The 8,300-nt window shown below is 40.9% G+C and overlaps 1 long non-coding RNA gene across 1 annotated transcript; it reads right to left on the bottom strand.

Moving 5' to 3' along the window:
- Window positions 1-6,527: 6,527 nt before the first annotated feature.
- LOC125466192 (uncharacterized) lies at window positions 6,528-7,454 on the bottom strand. The gene is made up of 3 exons (XR_007250400.2): window positions 7,341-7,454; window positions 7,178-7,238; window positions 6,528-6,590 (listed from the first exon to the last, which is right to left on the bottom strand). It is a non-coding gene; the product is annotated as an uncharacterized LOC125466192 (long non-coding RNA).
- Window positions 7,455-8,300: the final 846 nt, after the last annotated feature.

The raw sequence follows: 8,300 nt of genomic DNA, 5'->3' as shown, positions 1-8,300 counted from the left end.
ACTCTAATGCCAGCAACACATGGCTCCAGCAGTCATTATCTTTTACTAATGAAAAATACCTTCAGTTTTTGAGGTAGTACTCTGAAATATTTTGGAATAGTTGACATTTTCATGTCATTGGATAGATGACTGCATTTGTTTATGCACAGGCATCATTACTAACAATGAGTTGATTCAGAACAATTCTGGTTGACGTGTCTGGGGAGTCGAAGCATTCCTACAAGGGAGGCCGCAGGTCCCAATGTTATTAATGTCCACGCAGAATCCCAGTGACATAGGTAGAAGGAAGAATAACACAGACCGCAAACCCAATATATGCCAAACAGGCATTCATCATGCCCGATTGTTCAATTGTCATCAAATATCAGTTCACATTTGAGGAAAAAGTCTGCAATTTAGGCATCTTCCAGATGACATTTCCTGCAATCTCTTCTGTTACATTCCATAAACTTTATCCCATGTCGGTTTCAGCTGGAATCCCTGTTATAAAGCATCATATATGTTGTGTGTATTAACATATAAGATAACATATAAGAGAATATAAGTATGACAAGCATGAGCCTAGGTTTCTGTTTCCTTGGAAAATACAAACCACAACTAACCATTCTTTCCTAATCAAAATTATTGTCAAGTGTAATTTACTATTTACAATCCCATAGTGCAGAGGGTTAACTTTGCTGCATTCCCAGCCCTAGGCCAACACCAGCCTTTCACAATTGTGCTGACTACACAATCAGGGATACCTAGATTTAAGGGAATATATAGGTACCAATAAACACATTTGGAGATTTCGCCTACACATATCTATCAGTTATTCCAAATGAATGATTGTTGGCCACTAATGAAATAGGGAAGTGGCCAATTTGGATCGTGTGTTACAACATGGCTTGCCTGTCACCTTGATAAAGAAATTGAAGCCACTCTGGGCATGGCCACTTGTTAAACAGATGGTCATTATTTCAAATGCATGCTGGTCATCAATAAAGAAGCTGGACATCTTGGTGGCTAACGCTTCAACTAAGACCTTTTCTTGATGGTAGCCAACTCTTTGGAAGTAAGCACAACATTGTTAGCAATTTCAAGCACCGGTGTAATGTTATATTCTTTTAAAATGGCAATTTGTGCATTGTGTTCATTTGTGACTGCTATACAGAACAATACCAGTAGATGGATCTGTAAGAAGAATCAGAAAACGGAGTGAACTGTAGAAAAAAATAGCCACAGCTGTATACTAGCTTGTTTGTAGCCATGTCAAATTCCCCGAAACCTCACAATTCACCAAGAACTTCACAACTACTTAACAAGGCACTCACCATTTAAACGTATACTCGCCATTTCGTGGTCAGCATTACCAGAACCTTAAGGAGGACCTCTAAATGACCTTTAATGGAGCTCAACGTAAACTGGAGGAGCTGGACCTCATCTTCCAATTAGGCACTTTACAGCCTTCTTTATTCAACATTGATTTCAAATTCTTCATTAGCTCATTAACCCATCAGATCATTAACTCTGCCCTCAGTTTTGATTTGTTCTTTCTTTTGCGAAGGTTCAGTCTAAATCTTACTTCCATGCTTTGCTTTCAGGAAGAGCCATTTGTTCATTTGCTGTTAACATTTAGCCAGACCAGAGCTTCATTACTTTATTACAGCCATTACAGGTTCTTTTAGTTTTGCTGTATGATATCTTTGTTATTTAATCTCAACCACCCTTTAATCTAACTCAGAAGTTTCTTTTTTATTTGACATCCTCCTTTCAACAGAATAAAACCAAAAGCATTTTCATATCCCTCTAGTTCTGAAGGAAAGTCATATTCGACTCCAAATGTTAACTCTGTTTCTCCTTCCACATACGTTGTTATACTTTTTGTGCCTTTCCAATATATTCTGTCTTTTTTACTTTAAATTCTTTATATTATCATTGCATTGTTTGCTCTCGTCTATGCAATACCTCCCACCTCTGTATTTACATTGCCCCCACTGGCACTAAAACATTATTTATACTATTTTTCATCTTCAGATTCAATTTATTTAGTATCATTCTTGCTGGTTTCCTGCAATACTCCTCCCTCACAAACTCTAGTCATCAAAAGCTCCACTTTTACATCATTTCTCTCCACTAAGTCCCTTTCCTTGTCACTCCTGCCTATTTACAACCTACGTTTGTTATTTGTCCCCCACTACGTTGGATTTAAAGTCCTCCTCCACATTGAAAATCCCTCTGTGGCCTCATGTTGACCCAGGTCTAGCTGTAACCATCTCCAGACTTATATATCCCAGTTGTCTTTCTTCTAGTTAACAGAGTCTTGCCTTAGCTCAACTCTCTGTGTATCTGCTCTGCTCTGCTTCCCTCCTCAGTTCCAATCGTTTTAATATTGATTTCAATCAGCCCTCTAGCTATTTCACTACTACTTGGCATCTGTTTCCTCCAGAGGAACTTTCTTTGGGCAATTTCCTTAACAACAGCATCAGATAAAGGGTTTGTTGTTGTAAATAAGCTTGTAAATTAATATAGGAATGAAGTTTACAATAATGTGCCTGGAATGATATTGTTTCAGTTCTGAATCCAGGTCTATAAACATATTTTATTCCCAGTCTTGGCAAGTGAGCATCAAGGTCCTCTAAGGAAAAATCAGAGCTAATTAGCAGTGACTTTTATTTAATAAAATCTCCTAATTTTGATTTAAAATGAAATGCAAGCATAAACCTTGTAGATATTAATCATAAATAAAGCTATGTTGACTCGCAGCGACGTTAATGTTACAGTACATCAAAAAATTAGAGAAACTACATAAGGAACTGTGTTTTAACCTTTCCCTCAGTCTCTTTTTAATGATAACCTAAAGTTAGCAATACTTTGCAACTAACTCCTGAACTGGAGGAGAAGACTTCCCTTATCTTATACCATATGTACATATGCATATAGTTTCTATTAAATCTCATTTTTGTCTTGTGATCTCTGATGGAAATAATGAACAGTGGAGTCTTATAGGGATCTACACAACATGGACAATGGAGGAATTTGTGACAGAATCTCACATCAGGGTGGCCTACTTCGATGACAAGAGCAATCTATTGCCATCCAAGGCTAGTGGTGTGAGGGATCAAGTTAGGGAAGATGTTGAAGGCAACATTAAGAGTGGTAGAGCCTTGGTGAGTAATGGGCACAGTAGCTGTAACCGAGTGAGTGCAAGTTGGCCATTCCTCCACATGGTTGAAACGTCATTGACTCAAATGGTGACCTTAGAGCAGATTATGTGGGTCTGGTAGTGCAGCCCCTCTGCTAGTGTCCTGGGAAGAGGAACCCTTCCTTTGCACCACCCCATCCATCAGTTCCCAATAGCCACCTACTCACCCTACCTCGGTCTTTGCTGGAGAATCGTGACACTATTTTCCCCTACTCCAACAGATTCAGAATCTTCCTTCACTGAGCAGGGCAGCTTGAGAATGCCAGTGCTTGCTTGGGTACTCAATTGGCACCAGGAACAGAGTGAGGTAAGATGGGGCTAGAATTGGACATGAGGAATGTCGCAGGGCAGGGTAGGTCCCACTAAATACCAGCCTTGCCCCTAACACTGCTCATTGCAGCCATGGCACCAAACCATGTCAGCCTGGCCCAAGGTTGCTTTCGGATCAGAACAGTGTCAGGCATTTGGAGGCATGCCTAACACTCTAGGAAGAAGGTCAAAGACCTTCTCCATTCCACCAGGGTAAGTGCCACCATCTTCTCTCCAGCACCTCACACTCAATCTATTTCTGCTATTACATCCAGCTTCCACCAAGGCTCATGCTCTAGTACATAACATCTTCCCCTCTTGCCCTCATCCACCCTGACCCATACACCACTGACCCTGAGTGCTCTGAAAAAATCCGAAAAGGACATGAGCTGTCTTCAGAGGCTGCCCTGGGTAATACTGAACCAGGACTCCCTAAGCAAAGGCTGTTCCCCCTGACTTGGCTTGGGATTTCTGACAACAATGATAAGCTTCTTGGCTTTATGTCTGCACTAAATGATAGGGCACAGCAGTTATGTCAACCTGCTATCATTGACTGGGGCACAAAGCACAGAAAGGCCAGGCAAGACAATGCGAGGCAAGGATGCTGTGAGCATCCAGGTAGGTTTACAGTGAGTGAGCATTAAAGAGAGTGTGGAGAACCTTGATATGAACCCTGGTTCAGTCCATGCCCCCGAGAACAAAGTATTCTTGCTGCTGACTGTTGCTGGTGTAGCACTGATTGTAGAGCCATCCTTGAGTAGATTCAAGATATGCCATCTTAGAAGCTGTTCAAGCTGTATGCCAGTGCCAGTGGATATGGGGGTGTTTGTGACTGGTGCCTCTGGAATATGCCCTACAAAGCTGGAGATTGGCATCCAACACGGGGATCGTTTGAAGCCAGGCACTTACTCTGATTTCTGTGTCAAGTTTACCGAATACTGAACTTCTTAGGTGAGTTTAGAAAGATCAGAGTCAGAATAGTAATAAGTTGAGTTGTGCTGTTACCAAGACATTTACCAAATAATAATGACAGCCAATTGGCAACTTGCCTCTGCCTGGATAGAATCTCACCATGAACAAAAACAAAGTTGCTGGAAAAGCTCAGCAGGTCTGGCAGCATCTGTGAAGGAGACAACAGAGTTAACGTTTCAGTTCTGAGGAAGAGTCACCGGATCCGAAATGTTAGCTCTGTTTTCTCCTCCACAGATGCTGCCAGACCTGCTGAGCTTTTCCAGCAACTTTGTTTTTGTTCCTAGTTTACAGCATCCGCAGTTCTTTTGGTTTTTATTGAGAATCTCATCACATGGATTGGGAAAAGATGGAGTGGCAATATCTTGACGTTGAGATGGGTCTTGCTAAACTAGTCACCTGATTCTATCCCACATCATGTCATACCCCAGATTGCTCACTCCCCGGTAACATTCTGTCCATTAACTATCCTTTGGATGAAGAAACATTTACTTACTGCTCTCCAAACTAGTCTGGCTTCAATTGCAGGGGAAATAATTGTAAATTCCACACAATTTATCCTTTTTAAAATCCCAAACAAATCATCTCTTGACCTTTGTACACTCCAGGAAACACAAGCCTAATTCATATAACATCTTCTCATTGGAAAGCTACCCTTGCCCTCACCACATCTTCACCAGAAATACATCAGAATCCTTATTCCCTTGTGTTCTCTTGACAAATCTTTCTGTCTATTCTTTCTGGATTTAATGGCTTTTTCCTTATGGGGCACCACATTTTATGGGAATACTGTCTTGATGATTGTATTTTCTGCGTATTTCAACATGATGCCATTTAATGATTATGCTTATAAATGAGAAAGGCAGAAGAGTTCAAGAATTAAAGACAGATTGCTATTCTGTGAATGAAGGGAACAGGTCAGTCCAATTACTGTAATGGTTGGTGTTAACTGTTACTATAGTGAAAACACAGTGAGATAAATTCAGACAACCTGACATCATGGTCAAGTCGAAGTGGTCAATCATTTCTCCTGGTAGAGCAACAATATCAATGGAATGATGCCCAATAAACTGAGCTCTGGATGGCATGGTGGCTCAATGGTTAGCACTGCTGCCTCACAGCACCAGGGACCCAGGTTCAATTCCACTCTTGCATGACTCTGTGCGGAGTTTGCACATTCTCCCTGTGGCTGCATGGGTCTCCACCAGTTGCTCTAGTTTTATCCCACAGCCCAAAGATGTGCAGGTTAGGTGAACTGGCCATACTAAATTGTCCATAGTGTTCCAGGATGTGTAAATTAGGTTGATTAGCCACAGGAATGTGGAATTATGGGGACAGGGTGGATCTGTGTAGAATGCTCTTCAGAGGTTAAGTATGGAATCGATGGGCCAAAAGGCATGCTCCCACACTCTAGGCATTTGAAGATTCTATGGACAAATTATTATTTGGTAGGAAAACTACCTTGTAATGAGATGCTCAAAACCCACAAGTATAGCTAACCCTGTGAGATAGTCAAAAGTGTTGTTGATTATAGTAGAGTAAAGTTGAAAAAGAAAATAGAACTTTAAACATTGCTAAGGTGTGTGAGATCTCACCTTCAAATTGTCAGCCATTCTGAAGCACATGCATACATTTTGGAACACTTTGAAAAGCTTCATTTTCTCCAGTGAGGAAGGGGATGAGACTGGTCACCTACCCCAACACTGAAGAAGTCCAAGGTTCAAGGGCAGCTCAATCAGATAACATTCCAATCTTCCCTCCAATATTCCAGCAAAGGGCAATCACCCTGACAAAGAGACTGGGCCACAAGCAGTTCAACAGCAATGGTGAATCGCTGGACTGATTAAAAAAAAGACATGGTGTTGTCCTCCATATGGTATGCAGTGACGGTGTAGCAAGAGTGACGGATTGGCTGGTAAATACTCTCATCTGCATTCTGAATGATTAGTTGCCATGAGACATTTTTAATGCAGGTCAAACAGGATTGTTTCACTTTTTTATTTCAATTAACATTAATGTTTAAAGACAATATGTGTAACATCCAAGAAGCAAACGTCAAGACACTACCCATGCAGTATAAAGCAAACAAAACCTCCTGGATGACTCTCAGCATTTTTCGGGCCTGGATCTGAAAAGCAAATAAGATGTTTCAGAGGAAGAAAAGGGAGATTATCATCATTACAGTCAACTGTCCTCTGCAAAACAAAGTTTTTGATCTCAAATGTATCAGGCTGCCATTCTTGCCTTACCACACCATGGCCAGGCTTCAGTCAATGGATCAGGCATTGATTTAAAGACTAAAAACACATGACAAATAGCAGCTGATCAATCACGTTATCAAGGTCATCAGTACGATATGGAAATACAATCTAACTTTCCTAGAGATCATGCTTATCATTTTAAAAAAGCATGGAAGATGGCACCAGAAGCAACAACTGCCTACTGATCTGTCATGCTGGGTTCAAATGGACTGCAGGACCAGTGGGTGAGAGCTACCAATGGGTGGGACCAGGATGAGTCTTACCAACCTAATGATGAGGCTTTTTTCATTTACCTCTGAGAGGCCAACATGAAATTCCAGCAGAGGCAACTAGGGAACTTTATATACCCAAATCAATGACACTGTTCACTGTCAAAAGGAACTGACCGATGAGGTAACTGCAGATGCAGAACATTCATTAACTGATGATCCTGAAGAGCTGAATGTATGCTTACCCCACCGCTTGGCTGTTTCCTGAGCTGAGACTGCAATCATAGAAAAGCTCCTGGATCTTACCTAGTAACACAAAAAAAACCTTAAAAACATGTTTAACTGCATCAACATTACTGCAATCATCAAAAACAGAACATTAAGCGGTAAAAGATTAGTGAGTTTTACCTCAGCAATGTCCCAAAATTATTCAATGCCTTTTAGAGTACAAGGTAAGGCAATTGTAAGGTGTAAACAACCTCAGAAGTGGAACATTTTCCACACATTTACTGCTTCACTGTGTTACCATTAGGATATGTTTTTGACAGAGGGAGTCTGTAAGCCAATGACTTACACAGGGGCTTCCTCAACTGGCTCAAAGCCCTGCTTAAAACAGTTTTATGGGCATGTTGCTACAAATCAACTCTTTGTAATTTCACTGCATTACGTCTGCAATGGAATTTTGTTGTTCACAAAACTATAAACCAAACAATGCTTCCTTTTTGAAGGCTTTAGAAGGTAGTGATGTTTTAATCACTGTTTTGGTGCACAGGGGCAGAGGTGTGATTAGGTTGGCATTCAATTAGCTATGATAGCTGGGGATATGGTACAGAATGATGAGTACAATCCCTGTGACAACTGCGCTGGTTCGTGGAAACATGCCTCTCCCCCTTTCCCCACGCTTAATGTGGAGTGACACTCTGCAAGGTAAATATTGTAGTTGTCTCCCTCAAATGGAAAGATAAGCCTCCAGCCCTTAGTGGATGACCTACCTATTAATCCAAAGATCACAATTTTGAGACTCTTAAAACTAAATTCATCATTAACATTGTGATGGGCCAGGAAAGAAGCAGTGATTCTGTAAACCCTGCCTACATGGCCAGTTGGTTGTTACAGATTTAACAATGATAATAAGTTCATCATGGTCATTATTTCTGCAAGTTAGACAGTATCTCTGCAAAAAACACACATATTTACTGGGAGCTGCAGTAAGTAGAAGAGAGACCAAAAACATGCAAAATGCACAGCAAGATAGCAACTCAAAAGGGCTGGACCTCATTGACAATTATTGGTACAGTGATAGTAGGAACTGCCGATGCTGGAAAATCTGAGACAACAAGGTATAATGCATCCTTTATCCATCTTCTA

The sequence above is a fragment of the Stegostoma tigrinum genome, chromosome 31 (assembly GCF_030684315.1).
Source record: "Stegostoma tigrinum isolate sSteTig4 chromosome 31, sSteTig4.hap1, whole genome shotgun sequence".
Classification (NCBI taxonomy): Eukaryota; Metazoa; Chordata; class Chondrichthyes; order Orectolobiformes; family Stegostomatidae; genus Stegostoma; species Stegostoma tigrinum.
The sequence above is the reverse complement of the archived record's forward strand: the minus strand, read 5'-3'. Positions and strand labels throughout refer to the sequence as shown.